This window comes from Dromiciops gliroides, chromosome 2, assembly GCF_019393635.1.
Source record: "Dromiciops gliroides isolate mDroGli1 chromosome 2, mDroGli1.pri, whole genome shotgun sequence".
Taxonomy (NCBI): domain Eukaryota; kingdom Metazoa; phylum Chordata; class Mammalia; order Microbiotheria; family Microbiotheriidae; genus Dromiciops; species Dromiciops gliroides.
The window spans coordinates 85054670-85077635 of record NC_057862.1 but is presented as its reverse complement, the minus strand read 5'-3'; the positions used below and the strand labels follow the sequence as shown (position 1 = coordinate 85077635).

Here is a 22966-nt window from a genome sequence, read left to right as displayed (position 1 = left end):
TTGTGACCCCCCCCCCCTTGGGGGTTTTCTTGGCAAAGATACTGGAATGGTTTGCCATTCCTTCTCCAGCTCATTACTGATGAGAAAACTGAAGCAAACAGGGTTGAGTGACTTGCTCAGGGTCACACAGTTGGTAGATGTGTGAGACTAGATTTTAACTCAGAAAGAAGAGTCTTCTGGACTTTATATTTAGTACTTTATCAACTGGACCATCTAGCTATCCCTTGTGCTTGTATATGTGCATGTATTGTTCTTTCTTGGAACTAATTCTGATGTAAGATTCAAGCATCGCCCACCTACCTCCAATTTTCCCCACTACTGTAAAAAATTTCTTTCATGCTTCTTTTCTTCAGAGGTCTTTTTTGTGTTCCTTTTTTGCCATTAGATTTATTTTAAGGTGTTATTTTCTTTTTTTCATTTTTTTCAAATTCTCAATTCCCCCCCCCCCCCAATTTTCCCCATCACTTTTTCTTTACAATATCTTTTTCTTTAACTGTTTTAGGAATTCTTGTTGGGCTTTGGTTAAGCTTACATTTTTCTTTGAGGCTTTGGTTGCAGTTGTTTTCACAATGTTGACTTTTTTTGCGTTTGTGTCTTGGTGTTCCCTTTTACTGCAGTAGCTTTTTATGGTCAAGGTCTTTTTTTGTTATTTTCTGACTTTTGAGCCTATTTTTTTTTTTTACTTTGAAATTTATGTTAAAGTTGTGCTCTCTTTACCTTGGGGTGGTGAGGCACTTTCCTAAGCTTCAAGCTTTTTTATATGCTGTTGTTTTCCAAACTAGTTCTGGGGGTCTAAAAGTTTTTGGTTCTTCCAAAATGGTATGATAATAGTAGAGGTGTTGTCACTGCTCTCCTGATCTATGCTCTAGTCTTTACCTAGAAAGTCTTTACCTAGTTCCCTGTAGCCACAAGTACTAATGCTCTTATTGACACTGAAAGTGTGACCAGGTTCTCTGTTCGCATGTGACTGACCATAAGTGATCCTCCTCACCTATAGGGTCCATGGCTTTAGCTGTATGGCTGGATCTCAAAAGTTAAAATCTGGCCTCCCATTCACATCATTATCTAAGGGGAGGTATATGTGTATGAACATCTTTCAGGCACACTGTTACATTATTAGCCTGTCCTTGACAGTATTGGAGACTGTCTTATCAATAGTTTCCCAGGGCAGTATAAGTGGAATGTGGAAGCCAAGACATGCAGAATGGAATATCCAAATAAGAAAGGGCCTTACAGGCTTCCCTTAAGCTATATTCAGTGTATCCTAGAAAAGCATGGGGAAGTCATGTTTCTGATTCACACTTGAACAGACAAAGAAGGCTTTTTGTCAAGTATGCTTATATAACCTGCATGTATAAATATCAAGGAAGGTTGGGGAAGAGTTAGATGGGAATTCACATAATGTCCACTGGCTGTCCAGGACACAGACCCCACCCCCCTATAAGTAAGTCTCCTTTAAATAAATTCTATCTCTTTACTTTTTTCTTTCCTTTTTTTCTGAGGCAATTAAGGTTATGTGACTTGCCCAGGGTCACACAGCTAGTGCCAAGTGTCTGAGGTCAGATTTGAACTCAGGTCCTCCTGAATCCAGGGCCAGTGCTTTATCCACTGCACCACCTAGCTGCCCCTATCTTTTTATTTTTGTTGTTGTTTTTGCTTTAAATTTTATTTTATTTAGTTCAATTTAGTAGACAATTAACGTTTTCTACCAACTCAGGGTGCAGAAACTTTCACTGGCTTCACAATTTTTTGTTTACGTATTGTCTTTGCAGGAGCCTTAGCGGAAGATGCAGCTGTTTTCTTAGTTGCTTTCTTAGCCTTTTTTGCTTGCTTGGCAGTCCTGATGGCTTGTTTTCATTGGGCCTTTCTAACTTCAGGTTTCTGGTTCCTCTTGGGCATTATATCAGAAAGAGAAGCCCCAGTGATGGCCCTCTGGAATTTAACTGTCTGGCGAGTTCTTTTTTTTTTTTTTAATCTCTTCTGACTGTCCCTTCTTGTGTTTTCTTCTATACAGGACAGTCCAATTGATCTGCTGAGGGTTCCTCTTTGAAAGGAATGCAGACTTACATTTTGCATTCAAAAGTTGGAAAACTTTCCCATCTGTGCAGGTGTAGCACCTCCTGTGACCTGGGTAGTTCCTGTACCCACTGAAGCTGCACAGCTTGACCTTCATAGCTGTGACAGGCAGGAAGATGGCGAAGAGGAAGAGGAAAATTCTATCGCTTTAAATCTGGACCTACCAATGGATTTCTTCAGTATCAAGTTGTTATCTCAGGGGTAATGGAGAGGTATACATTTGAGCCCAGCTTGTACCCAACAAGTGATGTAGTTGATAGGATACCATACCCCATACCACCCTGGAACTGCAACCGTGAACTGCATATGGACAACAGAATTAGCAATCAGTGCCAGTTGCACCCAGTATCAGCAAAGATTCCTGTGTAATCTCTTTCTGACCAGTTGTACAATTCCTTTACTCTCTTTGGGATGAGAGCTCCTGAAGCTGCTGCTGCCACTCTTTCAGTCATCCCAATCCACTGCTAGTGCTTCCAAAGCATATACTTTGGGTCAGCCCCATCCAACTATCATAGATCTCTCCTGCTGACCTCCTAAGGTGTCTTGGGCTAGAAAAATATCTTTGTTGACTCTGTTTCTCCAAAACTTGATTTAAGGCATTATTTAAAGTTGGTTTTTTTTTTGGGGGGGGGTAGTTGGGACAATTAGGTTGGGTTTCTGCCTCTAATCTGATATCATTGACTTGAGGTTCTTTAAAGAAAAGTGAATGAGGAAGAACAAATGGGTATAAGGGAAGAATGAAGAAGTTGAAAAGAAGGAAGAATAAGAGAAAGGAAAAGACAAAGAAGAATAAGAGGAAGAGGAAGAAAGAATAAAGAAAAAGAAATATGAAAAGGAGTAAAATAGTGGTATGATATTTTCTAGGAGCAAGGGAAAGGGTCAATTACATAGACAACTCTATTAGCCTATTACCTTTCAAATGGATAGACAAAATTTGTTTAAAAAATGCAAAAATTCTAACAAATGGACCCACCAAAAGGTTACTATTAGAAATGTGCTCTAAGGGGGCAGCTAGTTGGCACAGTGGATAGAGTACCCGCCCTGGAGTCAGGAGTACCTGAGTTCAAATCCGGCCTCAGACACTCAACACTTACTAGCTGTGTGACCCTGGGCAAGTCACTTAACCCCAATTGCCTCACTAAAAAAAAAAAAAGAGAGAGAGAAATGTGCTCTAAGGAAAGATCACAGGTGTTTTAAAGGCCAATCAAAAGCCACAATCTAGTTCTATATAACATCAAGACAAAAAGAGAAAAATTAAAATAAACTTTTTAGGCACACATTATGATATTAAAAAGTACATTGATTGACCTGCTCCCATACTCCAAACTTTTTTTTTTTTAGTGAGGCAATTGGGGTTAAGTGACTTGCCCTAGGGTCACACAGCTAGTAAGTGTTAAGTGTCTGAGACCGGATTTGAACTCAGGTCCTCCTGACTCCAGGGCCGGTGCTCTATCCACTGCATCACCTAGCTGCCACCTACTCCACGCCTTTGATGTGCAGAATAAATGGGATTGAGAAATAACTGAAGGTAACAGGGGTGATGAGTTAGGTTATTCAAGCACCCCAGGAACTAAACTGCAATGGCACAATGAGAATGGATACATGAATGATCAAATCATTACAAAGAAAGAATGGACATCATACCTATAATGGGTGATTCAAATATGGTAGACTTTGAGCTAGCAAGCACCTTAGCAATCAACTAAGCCAGTCCCTTTATTTTACATGAAATAGTTCTAACCAGCAGCTCTGATGTTCTAAAGCTAATTCCAATGACCTGGTTTGGCATCTAGAGGTAAAACAGTGAATGCAGGAACAGTGTATGAATTATCAAGAACATACAGAGACTTTTTGGAATGTGGATAGGGAGCATAGTGGTTGGGTTTGGAATAAACAAACTTGCTCCCTTCCAACCATTTTACTTGTACTAAAATTTATGTAGCACCCTTTGGGTATTTTGTATAACCAAGACATGGAGAAGTGAATGTTGTGTGATGAGATGAGGAGAAAACCAGCTCAGGAAACAGCAGTTGTAGCAGAAGCCACAGCAATGATTAAGTTGGTTCACAAACCATAATGAGCAGAATTCTTAAGACAAAGAACCAGATTTTTGGTCTGACTGTCAGACCATGCTTAGGCTTTTTTTCCTGTGGCCATGGGGCAAGCGGACTTTTCAATATTTTGGCTGGTATTCATGACCTGCAATTCCTACTTGAGTTCTTGGGAGGAACATGGTGATTTGAATTGGGAAATTAAAGCTTGTGGTCATATTAACTGGCAAATGAGAGGTAATACCAACCTTTATTTATCCTTCTGTTTTTTTAAACTATGTTTTTATTAATCTTATTAAATATTTTTCTAACTGTGTATGAAGTATTGGTAATAAGGGCAGCACATTGAAAAGGGAGTGGGGTTGGAACCAAAAGATTTATTGCCATATCTACCTTAACATAAATGTCTAGATGTAACAAAGACCACAGAGTCAGTGGGTGATTGACAAACCAACACACTTGGGTGGTCCCGATGACTGCTTTAAGGGAAAAAGAAGCTGGTTGTATACTCCCACAGCACCATTGAGTTGATAAATAGTAACTGCCCTAGAAAGATAAAGTTACTTACCCCTCATATGTGTCAGAATTCAACTCTGACCCTAGCCCAAGCAGGCTTTCTGTTATATCAAACTGCCTTTGTCTCTGAAGTTTCAGCCTGGGTGAAACCTTCTGATTGCGCACATAAGAATAAAATTATCTTATCCCTGTCACTTTTAAGGCCTTGGGTACCATACAGGAAACATCTTAAAATAATTTTCTTAGTTGTTCTTGTATTTCCATTGAGAGGTACATTACTCTTTTCATTATATGGATTAGCTGAGGCAAAGACAGTTTATGCAATTTGCCTGAAGACTCAACGAAGTCAATATCTCTTTCTAACATACAGTGGCTTAACTCACTAAACTTCACCTAATAGGTCAATAGAATTCAGCCCAGTTTAAAATGTCCATTTGCTGGCCAATATTAGTCCCTTCTTTCCTATGTAACCTGACCAAGTGATTCTCCTTTCTTTGACATAACTTCTGTGTAGTATCCGCCATGTGCCTTGCATTGAAATATTACCATCCTCTACTCAGTATTTTATTGGATGAAGATATGCTATAATCAGGATTTACTGATGTTTAAGTTCATGAAGGTTTCTAGATTTAAAAAGAACTAATGAATTATTGACCAGGTTGATGATGGATTCTTGTGATGTCTGCTGACCAACAAATTGCTCTCATCTCCCAAATTAAAATCCACTAAGTCATTAGTATGAATCAGAGCTAGGGAAGTCATTTTAACAAGGAATGTTACAATCACTCCTTGACACAAATTACCTTTTCCGACTAATTTTTAATATGAAATTTTTCTAATGATTGAAACCCACTGTAAAAGACTATTTTCTCCAAGGACTCTCTAATATTAAATAAAGCACCTTTTTTGTATGTGTCTGCTACAATTATAAATATCTTACTTGAGTTAGCGAGTAGCTTTTAGATTGTAGAACTATTTATTCTCATTGTTTCCCATCAACAGAATTTCATATTGGAGGCAGTGCTGTGACCAGGGATCCTTCAGGGAATATGGGGGCCAGAATAGAGGGAGGGCGAAGAATGGAGTGAAGGAGACTGAGGTATCAACAGCATCCAATCCTAATCTAAAAGCCTGGAAACTAAATCAGCATTTAGTGCCTAGTCATCAGCACTGGCTTTGGTTTCTGCCTCTGCTGATCCAACAACAGCTGATTGATTCACCTAGAACCTCCCCTCCCCTTGATTGCCTGTATTCATTCCTTCTCTGCTCCTTGTGCTTTCCCCACAAATAGGTTTCATATAGAATTCTGAATTATAGAGAAAAGCATAGGAAATAATTAACCAGCTCTTCCTCCCAGTCCATTAGATTAAAACTGCCTACAGATGGTAAAATTGTTGGCTTGAGATGAAAGCTGTTTACCTGCCAATCCGTTATTGCTACAAAGCTATTCTGGAAGGGGGAAAACCTCATTCTAGAAATAACTGCAGCAATGGCAAGAATGGTACAAAAATGGGCAAAAAAGAATAAAAATATTGTCATTTCACCACAGCAACCTCTGGCATATATTTATTGATTTGAATAGAAACTAAACTTCTCCTTACCCTTTCCCCCTCCACAAAGATGGCCTTTATAAAAGACCTGATTGAAGCTTCCAATTGAACTCTGATTGGCTATTGTCCACCTTGCCTGTAGCCCAAAGGTTCTGACACTTTTGGTAGGTCCTGGACTCCTTTGGCCAACTGGTGAAGCTTATGGACCACTTCTTGGAATAACATTCTTAAAAGCAGGAAATAAAACACTTAAGATTATAAAGAAAACCAAGGGTTAGTGAAAAGAAAGATGTGTTTTTTCTCTTCCAAGTTCATAGATTCCTAGAAATCTAGTTACAGATTTGCAGTCCACGGTCCCCAGATTAAGAACCTCTACTCTTGTCTTGTGCCCTGGGAATGAGGGAGGATTTAATGGAATTTGCAGTTAGTTGCCACTGACCTGAGTGGTGTGTTTTTTCTCTCCTTCCAAATATAATTCTGTGAATTTGCCTGCATTTGTTGGTTCCAGAGCCACTCCCAGACTTCAGCAGTAGAATTTTCCTTAGTACCAGTCAATCCAGGCTCAGGGCCAGTTAATCAATCAACAAATATTTATCACACCCTTACCTGTGTGTAAAGCATTTCGTTAAGCTCTGAAAGGTACAAAAAAGGCAAAAACAGACTCCTTCCCCCAAGCCTCTTACATCCTATTGTGGGAGATCATATGTAAATAAATTGCTACATATAAGAGAAAGGCACTGTAGATAGAAGGTAGCCTGAGAGAAAAGGGCTATCTAGCATTTGGATTTCAAAAACTCCCCTGCAGAAAATGGCACTTGAGCAGGATGTTAAATTAAGTCATGAATTCTAAGAAGTGGAACTAGAGAGAGAGAGAGAGAGAGAGAGAGAGAGAGAGAGAGAGAGAGAGAGAGAGAGCACTCCAGTAGTATGAGACTGCCACTGAAAAGAGGTGGAGGCAAGAGATGAAGGCAAGATAGCATGTCTAAGAAGGAATTGTAGAGTGAATGGAAAACTGACTGAATTGTAGAGTGAATGGGAAAAAGGAGAGGCCACCCAAAATTACAGGCCCTGTAATTTTCCTCAACAGTATAATTTTTATATAAAATGATTATTTTAGATGATCAAATTTCATATATATTTCAGTGTATACTTATTTATTAATTATTTTTGTCTTTAAAGAGATCTTATTCTTTGGGAATTCTCTATGTTTGCACCTAAATGGTAATGTGAATGAATTTTTAAAGTGTGTATATCTCTTGGTTCTGGAAGAAGCTAAGTGGTTCAGCAGATAGAGTGTTGTACAAGGAGTCAGAAAGACCTTGCTTTAAAATCTTAGTTGCTACCTGTGTGACCATGGGCAAACCATTTCAGTTAATCTTAGTTTTCTCATCTATAAAACAGAAATAATAATAGCACCTATCTGATAGGGTTCCTTTAAGTACCAAATGAGTTAACATATTAAAGCTCTTTGCAAACCTTAAAGTATTCTATATGGATGCTTTTACTATAGCCATTGTTATAATTTTTTTTGGTAAATACAATAAAGATATTTGAATGGGATATTACTATTCTCATTAAGAGAACTGAGTTGAATAGCTTTTGCAACATTCCAGATTCTAAATTTCAACAAAACAAAATCCCTACAACACAAAGATGTGCCTCTCAAGGGGCTTATAATCCATTTGGAGAGGCATCTGGATCAACAATCGGGTTAGGTAAGGAGTAGAATCTGGGTCCAAGTCAGAGGAGTCCATGATTCTACTGGCCCTTAGGGAGGAGCTGAGAGACAGTTACTAGTGGAAAGGAGGAAGCAGTGGACTTGCTAAGGTGTAACCCAGTGAGGAAGTGAGACCTGAGCAGCTCCGTCACAGAACACAGTCAAATATGAAATGGCAAGAGTCCTAAGTATAGGCTGGTTGTTACGCAGAAGCCAATCTGTATGAAAGAGTTGGAGAGAGACTGAAATATCCATTGGAGCAGAGAGGTCAAGAGCCAGGTAAACTGAGAGCAAGCCAAAGAGCAGTGTTTTTGCTGAATGACAGCTTTTGCTGGACTCAGTGTGCTCTCTAACAGAGAATCCCTGGATGTTGGCCATGTCTATTTCTGCATCTTAAAGAGGCAATACTGTCAACTAATAGGATTTGTGCAGAGAGAAGATAGAAATATATGAAAGGTTAAATATAACAGTGTACAACCTCAATATAAGAGAGCTGGCACAAAATGGTGCAGGGAACCACTATCTTAGGGCTAGAAGGAACCTAAGAGACCCTCTAATCCAACTCCTTCATTTTAGAATGGTATGGAAACTGAGGCCCAGAGAAGTTAGGTGATTTTCCCAAGGTGACACAGGTAAGAAGCAGCAGAGCTGAGAATTTAGCCTAAGATCTCTGACTACATTTCTATTATCTTTCTACTGAACTAAGCTGCCTCCAATTAGTGATCAAGTCAGTGGTCCTATAGGAGTTCAGGGGAGAGAGAGATCATCGTTGGAGTATGCTGGAGATATACATTGTTGTGCATGTTGGAAATGTGTTCTTCATAGCAATTGCCAATATGCTGGTTTTTCACAAAGGTGGATGTATAAACTGGGAATTATTCTTTGGGTTGGCATTTGGAGGTGGGAGTTGGACAGGAAGTGTCAGGAAGATTCAGCATGGCTTTTTTCATCTTTTTAAAACAGTCAGAATATTTGCCTATGCCTTTTCTTATTACATACAATCTCACTTCAGAGGATCTTTTCTCTAGGGATTGGAAATGGAAAGTATGCTCAACAGGTATCATTCAGAAAGACAGGGCCAGACTGGATCTGCAACCTGGCTTCATGCTTTTCTCTTACATGCTGTGTGAACTCTGGAACAGCACAAACATTACCCCAGACCAACACAGTCACCTGAAAATATGCTTGATGTACCACAATGATGTGGAGCCCCAGGAGTAAACAACTTGGGCTGTAGCTATATGACAACACCTATCTCAACTGATCTCTCTCCAATACTCCACTGAACTAAAATAAATTCCTTTTAAAAAAAAAAAACTTCATTTCCAAAGATCCTTCCGTTCCCCCACTCTGAGAACCATCTCTCATTCCACAGGATAGACAAGAAAGAGAGGGAAAAGCAGCTCAGTAAAAACCAATCAACACATCCACTGAGCCGGCTATGTTTCACCTCCATAGCCATCTTTCCCATCCACCCATCCCCCACTTTACAAAGAAAGGAGAGAAGTACATTCTCATATCTCCTCTATGGGAATAAGCTTGGTCATTATAATTATTATTATTTTTTTTTGGTGAGGCAATTGGGGTTAAGTGACTTGCCCAGGTTCACACAGCTAGTAAGGGTTAAGTGTCTGAGGCTGGATTTGAACTCAGGTCCTCCTGAATCCAAGGCTGGTGCTCTATCCTGGTCATTATAATTTTACAGCTTTCAGTTTTTACTTTTTCTGGTGTCCTTTTCATTTACATTGTTGTCTTCATTTTGGTTACTTTTTTTTATTCTACTTCCTTTACATTGTAAAATTTTTTCCATGCTTCCTTATATTATTTTTACGCATTCTTCCTTATGGTGCATTAACATCCCATTGCCTTCATATACTAAAACTAATTTAGCCATTCCCTAGTCAGAATACATTTACTTTTTCTTTCCAGTTCCTTGTTACTACAAAAAAGTCCTGCTATTCATATTTTAGTATGTATTGGAACTTTCTTTTTATCTCTGATCTTCTTGGAGTATACAACCCATAGTAGGATCTCTGGGTCAAAAAGGACATACTCTACTGACTTTCAATAAAAACAATGAATATGCTAGTAGCGTTAAGTGCTCTGGAAGGAGTTTTAGTACATTCATAGGTCACTCACCTGCACAATTAGGAGGGTTAGAGGAGAGGAACAAGCCTTTAATTAATTAATTTACTTATTTTGTGGGGCAATGAAGGTTAAGTGACTTGCCCAGGGTCACACAGCTAGTAAGTATCAAGTGTTTGAGGCTGGATTTGAACTCAGGTCCTCCTGAATCCAGGGCCAGTGCTTTATTCACTGCACCACCTAGCTGCCTCCAAAACAAGCATTTATTAAACACCTATCCTGTGCCCGGCACTGTGCTAAGTGCTTTACAAATACTATCTCATTTGATCCTCACGACAACACTGGGAAGTAAGTGCTGCTTTGAGTCTATAGGGAAAGTCGCAAAGGAGTCTTCTGCATGCAAGATATGTAACCCACTCATATTCTTGCTCCCAAGTCTTCATTAACATGCTTCAAGATAGGACCTGATTCTTCCACAAAGGTTCTTCATATTATTCTGACATCTTTCATATTCTTGCCATGAACAAGCACACCATAAGATCTCTTACATTTCTCTGATGTTCTTTACTTTAAACATGAGATAGAACGTAAGTTATCTAAAGGTATTTCTAGCATTTTCTGGTAGTCATTCTTATAGATCCCACAATTGTCAATTTCTCACTTAACTCTTGAGTATTTTGAAGACTATTCAACCCATTGAGAAAGAAGCTTCAGTCCACCAAGTTGGCTATAAGGAGATGGAACATATGTAACCACCTAGAAAATTTTCAGATTTCTTTTCTCTTGTGGCACAAATGACACTGTGATCTAGCTAAATGGAATCCCAACCAGAAGAACCCAGCCAGTCCCAATTTAGCTGGTAAAGGCAACCTTTGTGGGATGCTTTATCTGACACTGCTATCCCTTTACAAAATATAAGGGAAGTAGCTAGCACATACAGAGCCAGCACAAAAGGATGCTGCACCAGAGCACAGCCTAAACACAGCAAATTGTCATAGAGGTGGTAAGACCAAGCCCTCAGAAGGAGAAAATATTTCTCCAAAGATGATCAATAACCAAGATTTAGATAGAAATTTGTTTCTGCCCAAAAGGACATTACCCCATTATTGAAAAATCACATCATCTGGATGGGACAGAAAACAACATATGTAGTTGAGTAATTACTGTGGAGGGTGCCCACCCTGGAGATTTATTACTCTGGGACAAATTCATGAATCAGGCATATGCAACAGGCCCATCTGTGGAGTTTTGCATCATTATCCTGTACCATCACTATCCAAGACAGGAAGAAGAATGATTCAGTTTACTCTTAACTGATGACATGAGGCAAAACACACTGGGGAAGAATTAGAAGGAACTGTGAGTCCTAGGTTAAAAGTAATGTGAAGCCATGCTGAAGACATTTAGCATTGATGGGAAACAGATAGGATGAGAGTTGCAAAGGGTGAGGAATGTGGGTATACATTGGATTGTCATAGCAGAGGAGGTAAAGAAGGCCATCTATCCTTCCCCCAAGACTACTACCATAATTGACCTTCAATTTACAGAGGCCTGTTCACTGTTGGTCAGAGACTAAGTAAAAGCTTCCTCTCGTAAGCTCCTCAGCTGGCAAAACCTTGTACTCACACATTCATGGGATCAGAGGGGCTTAGGTTTAGAGGTGGAAGAGACCCTGTTCATAATTTTGTCCAGTTCCTTTGGCTTATAAATAAGGAAATAAATTCCCAGAGAGATCAAGTGATTTTCTCAAGGTCATATTGGAAGTAAGTAGGAGAAACTAGGTTTTGAACCCAAGATTATCTCATGTCAATTTAACACACTCTCCATTTTACCACACTTTCTCTAGTCACAGACTTTTAGACATAGAAGTGACCTTAATTATCATTGATAGTCTACCAGTCTCATTTTACATAAAGAGAAACTGACATGTACACACCTAAAGCAAAGTGAATCTCTTCCAGGCATATATATGTCCTCATATCCTAAAATGCCTTCTTCAAATGCTTCAAGGATCTCTGATTTTCTTGGTGTGGGTGGATATTCCTTCCACAGAGGCAGATTATTACCTCTTTACAACTTTTCAAGTTGTGACTGGAAAAAAAATGAGAATTTCTTGGTCAAAATGTGATAATGATTCATTCCCATATTAACATGATTAATTAAATATAACCTATCAATCCACATGTTTGAAGTGCCTACTAAATAGCACTAGGTCACATAGAGTACTAAACTTGGAGTCAGGAAGACCTGAATTAAAATCTAGCTTCTATGACCCTGGACAAGTCACCATTAGGTTAGTTTGCCTCAGTTTTCTCATCTTTAAAATGGGAATAATAATAGCATCTATTTCACCAGTTGTTAAGAGGATTATTTGAGATATTTTTTGCGGTCTTCAAGTGCTATATAAATGCTAGCTATTATTGTTGTTGTTATTATGTGGGTCTGTGATCTCCTTGATGGAGCTATTCCATTTACTAATGCAACTTGAATGCCTACCATGTCATATCCATGACATTCTTTGTTCATGCCCCACACCAGTAGCTCACCAGAGTCTGATCAACATGCTGAGAGCCTTCCTCATTTTCTCTTCATATCACCAGGATGCCAGTGGAGCCCATAGGCTGCCCATAGGTTATTTAATTGCTCTTGTCAAATGCTCATGAGTTGCTGTAATTTGTTCTGAGAGGAACATAATTCATCCCTAGAAAAATAAGAAATGTGGAGGAGTGAAACAGCCAGATTCACCTACTGGAAATGGGGGGAAATAGTTCACAAATATCATTCATAAAGCATAGTCTACATTAACTCAAACACTAGTCTCCTTTTCAAAGACTTGTTTGGCCATGACAGTGATGAAGAGAGATGAGTAGCTTCATAAAAAATAACAAAGAATTTAGAGAGAATTTAGAACCAAATTTGAGGAACCATAGCCCCAGCCTTAATTTGTAAAATCTACCTTGTTTCCCCCAAATCTATAAAATTGACCCTGAAACTCCAAGATGAATAGCATCTAAAGTCTAAGCCTCAACCAAGCTTGCTATCAAACCTATCTAGTGATATTTCTTTGTGTGTCAATATCCTGTTGCAAAATAATGTGATTTGTTGGTGTGTCCCTGGAAAGATCTATATAGCAGTGTAGGTTGGGTAGAAAGATCTTTTTAATTCACCTTTCCCGAGGTGTTGTTACTCAACTCACTTCCCACGCCCCCTGAAAACAAAGAGTAAATCATAGCTAGCAATTATTATCTTTCATTCATCTGCAGGTCTATATATCATGGGCTTTGATCCCATTTCTAACCTCAGCTGTTTTCATGCACTAATTTACACATGGGAATTGGAAGGACAAATGTAGTTAATCCTTCTTAGATAGTTCTCCTCAAATAATCCATACCTTATATTAGTCTCCTAAAAGCTTTGGGATTTGACACAATTAAGCTTCTATAGTCATAAACTCTCATTATGGAGAGTCTATGTTCCATTAATTGCTTAGGACAACTAGATGATTGTTATTACTACTAGTTATATAGCAGTTTAAGGTTCACAAAGTACTTAATGCACATTACTATACTTAAACCTTAACAACACCCCTGTGAGGGGGATATTTACATTTTTGCATTTGATCTCTATGATATAGAAAGGGAAACTGAGGCTCAGAGAAACTCAGCAGCTTATTACAAAGCTAATAAGTAGCAGAGCCAGATCAATTGCCACCAAATATATTATTCTTTCCTTTTCATCACATCTGTCTTTCCCTAGCAATGGGTGATAATCAAATTATCTGTCTTCAACATCTAAGCTTGTAAAGACATAACCCCTGCCTAAAGTTTCTAATAGATTTTTTTTTTGCAAAAGTAGGATGAGAAGTAAGACAACATTAGATTGGAAAAGTATAGGAAATAAATTCCTTGGAAGGGGATGGATGGTCAGAGCAATTCAGGCATGAATCACAGCTGCAGAGGAAGTATGCTGGGTTTCTATAGAACATAAATGGTTAGGAGTAACTGGGGGCCAAGGAAGGGATTAACCCAATTGAACTCACCTTGGGAAAGAGATGACCCTGGCAGAGTTCATCTTATTAGCTGAAGGATAAACCTGTGATAGCTTAGAGTTTTTATAATATGGGGGTTGGAAATTATATATTAACAATTTAATTGGGAAATAACATTCACTGGTTGGTGTACTTTTCAAACCCAACCTCATTTTTAAGTCAGATAAGGACCAAAGGCAATGGTAAAATGGTAAAATTGGATGATCTGGTGAGTGACATACCTTAAAAACTTAAAACACATTTAACATTAACTATAATGAAGTCTCATGAATCTTTCTGTGAAGGGACTTCAGGATCTCATAGGAACATCATCCTGTACATTAGTGATTGTCTTGGAAAGAGCACTGGACTTGGTACCAAAGGACATGAGTTAAAACCCCCACCTTACCACCACACTACTTTTGTGACTTTAGGTCAATCACTCTCTCTGGACCTCAGTTTACTTGTTTGAAAAATGAGAGCATTGGATGACTGATATAGATAAAAAGTCCCTTAATGCTCTAGGGAAAAATATCAATATAGATGTTAGAACCCTGAGTATAAACTTTCAGAGTATCTGGCCCACATAAAGATTGTTTCAAAGTTAGCTTTATACAAGGAGAAATGATGCAGGCAAACAGAGAATAACTGTTGGTTGACATAAATCAATAAATCAAATATAAATGGAATAATTAGCAAATTCATTTGACAGATCCCCATTTATTTTGATCTTATCCACTCTTCCCATTCAAGATGTCTCTCAAGAAATGACATTATGTCCAAATTTCACACGTATTTCACATTTATGCTTGTGTCAAAATTGGGGGAGGTCAACTGAGTAAACCAATCAGTCAATCATCTTATCTCACTTAGGCCCTATGCCTCTATCAAGTGAAAACATATCTCAACTGAATCAGTCAATTAAAGGTGTGGACATCTACTTAAATCAATAACTCATAGACTCTAGAATAAATGCAAAGAATTCCTTGATCAATTTAAATGTCTTTGAAAGCCAGTGAATGAATTGGACTGACATTGTATAAAAAGTGTGTTTAAACTGATTGAAGAAACTTGATCAGATCTTATGGATTGTCTATAAAATAGTGAGGTTGGAACCATGAGATTGCAATCAATATCTTCTAGCATAAAGAAAAAGCATTCCAATCAATCCCCTTAGAGGGAATATTAAAGAGAAATAGAAGTGCCTCAGCCTTAACCTTGGTCTTAGTCATCTTCCATCCCCTCTTAATGAGAGAGAGACCTTGTGAATATCAGAGGGTCAGAGAAGTTTTGGATTTCCCATCAGTGTCCTACTCTTAGCAGCTTCCTAAACCAGCATTCTATGAACTGTCACTAAACTATCAGCATCAGAAGACAAAGATAAATTCGACACATTGAGGAAAGGCTATTGTAAGACTCCATGAAAAAAGTTATATGACATATTAAGGAAATTTCAAAAGTACCCTATAAAGGGAAGAGAATCACTTCCAGCAACCAGAACTGGGAATTAACTTTTTTGTTACATATTTTTTTCTGAACTTGTACTCACATTACCCAAATTCTATTCATTTCTGGGAGAGTTTTTCATATAATTTTTTGGGAGATAATGTTATACCAACTGTTCTTAATAAATATCCCTTTTTAAAATTATTAAATCTAGCTGACTAGGGCAGCTAGATGGTGCAGTGGTGAAGCACCGGTCCTGGATTCAGGAGTACCTGGGTTCAGATCCAGCCTCAGACACTTGACACTTGCTAGCTGTGTGACCCTGGGCAAGTCACTTAACCCTCATTGCCCTGCAAAAACAAAACAAAACAAAACAATAAATCTAGCTGACTAATTGAGATTAGCTAATAATGGGAGATTACACTAATGGGGGCTTATTTACTATGCCATCAGCAAGATTCTGTCCCCTTAAAAACTGTTAGTTTACCCTTGGAACCATAAAGGGAGATCTAGTAGCCATGTTCTGGGAACCCAACTCATAATATGAGTGTAAATTGAAATGATTACCCCAGGTTCTATGTTTGAATTTCTACTATTGCCCAAGGGCAATCAATATTCATATGTAATGAACAATTATAATGAAGTTCCAGATCATTTGTTTGAGAACATATGTTTCTGGGTCTCACAATGAAGTTCTTTTGGATGTGTTAGCAACTTTACTCCCTTGGACATCATACAAATTGAGCCCTCATATGTAATTCCAGTCTATCATTAGCAGTATTAAGGGTCCTAAAGTTTTCCATTCAATTATTATCCTGAAATGTTAAGGATAAGGAAAAGAAGGACTTTTTATGCCAAAAATGTTGCCTTTCAGAATATCTGGGTTTGAATTCTGCCTCTGTCACTTACTAGTTCCATGTTTTGAGGACAAATCATTTTACTTCTCTTTGTCACAGTTTCTTATCTGTAATATGGGGATAATGTTTTCATTGCCCATCTCCCAAGGATGGTGATGTTTGTATTCTATCATGTCTATGAAAGCACTCCATAACTGTAGCATGCTATGTAAATGTGCACTATTAAAATGAAAGTATTTTATATTTATCATATATCATAGTATTAAATAAGTTGATTTAACTAATTAAACTAATGTATAATATTACATATTATACAAATTATTATTATGCCTTGCTTTTTTTTTTTTACCAATTTTCATCAAGCTCTTCTCTTGAGGCACACAGACCAATTTTTGTTTGTTTCTTTATTGGCAGTGAAAGCAAGGCTTCTTGCCAGGCAGATTTTTCCAAACTTTCAAACTAATAAGTATCCCAAACATACTGATTGAAAAATGCATAGAGGTCCTTGTTTTACTTTGAAACAGAAAATAAACAAATAAACACCCCTATATGTTGTTAAATTTGTAATGCTTCCCAGTCAAAACAATATTTATCTTGTAGAATCATAGAATGTCAGAGCTGGAAAGGATTTACACATCATCTAATTAAATCCCTATATTTTAAAGATGATCAGAATAGGTTTCAGAAAAATGAAAGTGATTTGGTAAGGTTACGCCACTGGAGTTTAGACAAGACATTGAGCTTCTCTGAGGAGGAGTTTCATCGTTCTATGGTTAAATTCACAAATTAAGAGAATGTTAGAACTAGAAAAGATCTTTTGAGAAGAGCTAATCCAGCCCTCCCATTTTATGGATGACAAAACTGAAGGCTGTAGAAGTTGAATTACTGCCCCAAAGTCACAGAGCTACTTAGTGGCAGAGTTAAAACTGAAAGCTTAGTAATGGAAAGAAGAAATGGAATAAGTATTTATTTAGTGGCACATATTACTATTTACCAGGTACTTACCAAGTGCTTTAAACTATTGATTTCATTTAGTCCTCACAATGACCCTAAGAGGTAGATGCTATAATTATCTCCATCTTACAGCTAAGGAAACTGAGGTAAGACAGAAGTTAAGCAACTTGTCTGTGGTCATACAGATAGTAAATGCCTCAGGTTGGATCTGTCTGCTGTACCATCTAGCTGCTTATGTCAGTGCAAAATGTCAGTGCAAAAAGGGAAGTCAGAAGAAGAGAAGAAGCAAGAAGATTATGTCATGCTATAGAAGGGATATTGACCTTTATCTGACTGAATTTCCCTAGAGTCCCTTTCATTGTTTTAGATTCAAATTTCTAAATGACATCTTAAGAGCTCAGTGGCACAAGCCTCGCTATGACATGTAATCCTCCAAACAGACCTCTCAACAGTATGGATGTTCCAACCTCATCATTCTTTTCTCACACTCACTAATCTGGCTAAACTGTCCTTTTCTGAAGAGTCAAGACACTTCATCTCCTACCTCTGTGCCTTTGTACTAGCCTTCTCCCATGTCCAGAACATACTTCCTCTGACCTCTACCTCGAAGAATCCTTCCTTCAAGACAACTGAATGGAAGCCTTTTGACTGCAACCTTTCCTGATCTGCTACCCATTTCTAATTCTCTCCTTCCCAAATTACCATGTACTTATTTAGAGGCAGCTAGACTGCACAGAAGATGGAGCACTGTTCCAGGAGCCAGAAAGAACTTAATTCAAATCAGGTCCCAGATACTTACTAGATATTTGATTCTGGGAAAGTCACTTAACTGTTTGCCTCAGTTTCTTCATCTATAAAATAGGGATAATAAGTGTACCTCCCTTCCAGTGTTGTTGTCTGAGGTCAAACAGAGGATTATTCCAGTTTAAATTTCCTTCCTAACCATGTTTACCTATAGGGAATTGTTTGGGGGAAGTTAATTTTCATAGGAGGGTGGTAAAACTTTTGGGGGCAGATTTTATGAGGGAAGGAATCATTTGAGAGGTGACTATAGTGAGATCATAATACACAAGAATTAAAGTAAGCATCTAACTATGATTTGTTTAATCTTAACATCACCAACTGGAGAGATGTAGGCTGGTAATAAATCTTCAAACTCAAATGAGTTTAAAGTGTTGACACAAAAAAGCCCAAGTTTACACATATCTCAAGTATTTTGTAGCTGCTCCCTTGATTGGACTAATTGGGATCATGAGTCAGATGCTGTTATTAATAACTCATGGAGAGGAATTCATGTACTTCACTGAGTGAGCTCTGTGAGTTAACACAGACACCTGGTAAATTGGATCAGCAGGGACTACTATGCTCTAGAGAGGAAAGAGGGGTCCAGAGGTAGGGTCAGCTGACCTCTAGAAAGAGGTCTGCCAAGAACTTCCCCACACTGGAACTCAAACTGAAGAAGGGTAAGGTTTAGAGCAGTGAGAGAAGTCAGAGTGTCCCACATTTCAATCCTCCTCTATCCAAAAGAGGAAAAAAATGGAGGGGAGTGGGAGAGAATAAGAGAAAAGATGGTCACTTCATCTCAGGATAGTTCATCCGGGACCAGGTCAGAAGGATTTGGACGATTAGGCCGATTATAGGTTCAATAGCAAAACCAGGAGTTAAGAGTGGGCAAAAAGAAGAGACAAAAATAGCAAACCTACTGGCTCCATTCAGGTATATAAATGCATCTGTCCCTGCACACTCAGCCACAGGCCCCATTGAGAGTTAAAAAGGAGACTGTTTTAATTAGACCACCCTGATTTTAATGAGGCTCAGGAACATAATGCTGCTGAAGGACCCATTCTGGACTTTTCAGTAAACAACAGATTCCTATTTATGAGTTGACGAAGGCGCCGGAGCAGATTACTGTGCCAGCTCCAGGAACGTTTAGGAGGGTTCGTTTTTAAACCCCACTGTTAAGAACATAGGCACCAAATGTCAAATGGCATTGAAGTATTGAGGCAAGTCTGGCTTCAATGGCAGCCAGGAAACTCCCAATTCAGGCTAAGAATCCCATCTGTTTCTCCCGTTATTGTCTCCCTGTTTCTAGTACATTGACCTTTAGAGCCTGAGTCAATATTTCTCCCTACTTGAATTGTTGTTAACCTTAATTGTCTCGACTCAATCACTGCTTTGATATAGCCTCATTTACCTTTAGACAAGGTCTATGTTATAGACCTGCAGCCTGAAACAATTTAGTTATGTAAGCCTTCCTGTATGGCTGTTAGAGTTAAAGCTATGAGAGAAATGGCTTGAACTTCTTAAATTTAGCTCTCACAGCCAAGGGAATGCATTCTACCTAAGTAGGCAAAAGGAGGGGAGTTGGATACAAGACCAGCCCAAGCCAAAATTTCCAAGGAGGAGACACTTGCCTACTTGCACTCTCCCTCTCCCTTAGCATCTGCTTCTCACCTTCCATCCCCCAAATGCATCATGCCATCAGACTACCTTTTGATTTCCTGAAGCTTCCCTCTATAAGAGCTCTCCCCAAAATCATCTTAGGTTTCAACAAGACCTCTTTTTCTCTTCTCTCTCCCCACCTCTGAAAAGTGAGACATCATCTCAATGTGGCTGACCTCAGATGGGTGTCAGAAAGGAAGAAAAGAATTCATACTACAATGTGAATGCCCTATTAGGTCTTCTTAGTGCATTTACATTTTAAAAGACAATGTTCTTCTTAACTAATGGAAACTAATCCATCATTGGTAGAATTTTAGTAAGTATAAGGTAAAGTGAAGTGATTTCAGATAGGGTGGGGTGATACTTTGAAGACGGACCTTCCCTGATTTGATTCCATTGGTGCATGGCAGGCTATGAGATCCAGGCTATGAGTGAAATCAACCCTGCTTATTCTAATATCTTTCCAGTGACTATGAATAGGAAATGCTAGTACTCTATATAGCTGGAAAACAAATAATGGATGATTATGGCTTAAATATGATTACTCTTCATTATGACAAAACTGGAATTAGATGCTTTAGTCTCAGCTAAGTAGAAATGTTATCTTTTGGGGCATCCACTGAATACTTCTGTTCATGATCTTTTATTTTGTTTGCTTCAGTATAGAAGGGAAGTCTCCCTATAGAAGAATGCCTGTAAGCAGGCTAACTAGTGTCAAACTTCAATAGGCCCCCAATAGCCTTTTTGAAAATGGCAGAGTAGCCATACTCAATTGTTTAATAGGATCATTTGGGAGTAGAACTAAGCCTTACTTGGCCAACTTTAATGGGATTCTGCCCAGTTTTCATAAAAGGCATGCTGAGTCTCAGTAAGCATGAAAGGAATGAGCAGATCTTAAACAGAGCCATTTATTGAAAGCTATTTGTTTTCCATTCACTTCAACTGCTTATGGTTCCCAAATTTGGACTGATGGCCTCCATTTGAAGAAAACAAATAGCTTTGCCTCTTCCCCAAAAGTAGCATTATGAAACTGTCCCTGTAACTACACCAACAATGCTGTCTCAGGAAATTACCGTCCCTATTATTTCCATACCAGCATCACTTTGACCAAGGCTGGGTATAAAAATGCCATTCACTGGTAAAGGAAGAATATCTACAGATTTATGAGTGGACAGTATAACTTGGTGGATGAAGCATTGTAGGGAGTCAGGAGACCTAGCTAGAACCTCTGAAGACTCAGTTAAATGACCCAACATCTGGTTGCTTATCTGCTTTCTGCCTCTAACTGGTCTCATGTTTGCCCTTTGGGCAGTAATTTTCAATTTTGTCTCTGATGGCCTCCACATTTTGAAAAATGATGCCTCTATGGGTTATCAGATAAGTCCTGTAAATTACTGCAAAGGCCTGCCTGTAAAGCCACTGTCTGGCACATTGTGCATAACAGGTGGGTTGGGGGTCATACCATGAGGTTTTCTTCTATTTATTATGGATTTCTGAAATGCCACCCTGCTCATTATAAATAGAAAGGCTAGTCTTGAATGAAAACCCTTTCCCAAGCCCACCCTCACCCCCAAAGTGACAGAACCCTTCTCTGCATCTTTAGGATTAAAATCAGAGAACAAATTTGCTTTGCTAGGACTGAAACCACAGAAATGTGAAAATCATTTATGTAAATAGAGCCCACCTCATTCTTTCCAGATATTGGTTCCTGCAGAAGCCAAATTTGGACTGATGGCCTCCATTTCAAGAAAACAAATAGCTTTGCCTCTTCCCCAAAAGTAGCATTATGAAACTGTCCCTGTAACTAGTTGTCCCATCAATAATCCCAAATGCCAGGGCCACCCCAAGCCAGCCTTGTCCATGTGCAGTCCAGGCACATAGTCTTCTTCATATTTGAGGCAGATGTTCAGAATTAAGCAGAATGTATTGACTGCATTCCACCTCTTAGATTAGATTAGTTTAGCTTGATATATGCAGTGTCTACAGGCCCTGGGAGAGTTACAGCTTTCCTCCATTGCTATGGCACCAAGGTCATCCCATCATCAATTGTGAATTGATAGCAACCTCCTTTGGCCTGAGAAGGCTATCCTGAAAAGAAGCTATATTTACTTTTCAGAGAGTAATGTGCAATGGAATTTCCCCCACTTTTTAATTGTCTCTCAATGACCTGAAATGAGGCGAGATCTTTCTAGTGTTCTCTTCTTTCCATCTAGGAGGTTGTACTCCATATTAATAAATGATGGTGTGGAATGTCTTAGATCACCAGTGAGTGAAGAGAAAACTCACCAAAGAATGACAAAAAGGAGTTATGCCCAATGTTAGCTTCCTTGGTGTTATACGTTGGCAAAACAAGTGAAATGTCAGTTACTTTCATCCTTTGTGATACTTTCCCAAGACCATTAAAGAAATAGTAATGGTTCTAAGGGGAAAATATTTTCACACATGGACTTCTTCAGCAAATATTTGTTCAACAGTCCTCTGAGCCTTTGGAATAAGCCTGTTGTTTATTAGCAGCAGCTGTTTTTTCCCCTTTTTTTCTAGAGTTTGACCACAACTCTTGGATTCCTTTCTTTGTTTATAAAGCAAAGGTTGAGATTTCTACATTAGTGGCCAGGTTGATGGATGCAAAAGAGAGACTGTGCTGAGCCAAAGTAGAGCTAAACCTTCTGTTTCTGGAGGCAAGGAAGGTAAATTATTTGGGGGGGGGGGTTAGTGTAGGGAAATCATTGGTAAAGTTCAGAGTCAGAGCTAAGACCAAGCTTCTCAGTCCTGTTGGGAGGAATGCAGAAGTATTTTCAACATTAATTCTATCCTTTGGGCTAACTTGGGGACTCTATGTCTTTCTAGTATCTGGGCAGTAATCATTTACTTTGGAAGATCAAGCATAAGCATTTCATTTAATAGAAGGGGAGCTAGTAGGTGCTAACAGACTAGGCAAATTGGTGAAGTCTGTGAAGGACAAGAAAGGCTTCAAAGAATAGAAAAATACTAGAGATCCAAGCCAGAAAAGAAGGTTGGTAGATCACACAGTGATAGAAAGAGATAAAAGATGGACAGCCCTAGTGCTATGTATTTACAAACAAAATGTTAAATGATTCAGGGGATGGTTTCCATCTTATTAGCTAGATCCTCTATGGGGGATTTATGAAAGAATGTCTGGAATTGTCCATGGTGAAGGAATAAAGATAAGGGGAGGAAAAGGAATAAGTATTTGTATAACACTTGCCATGTGCCAGGCACTGAGC

The 22966-nt window shown here is 38.7% G+C and overlaps 1 pseudogene; it reads right to left on the bottom strand.

The window, feature by feature from the left end:
• Window positions 1-1695: 1695 nt before the first annotated feature.
• LOC122739844 lies at window positions 1696-2173 on the bottom strand (annotated as a pseudogene).
• Between the last annotated feature and the right edge of the window lie 20793 nt (window positions 2174-22966).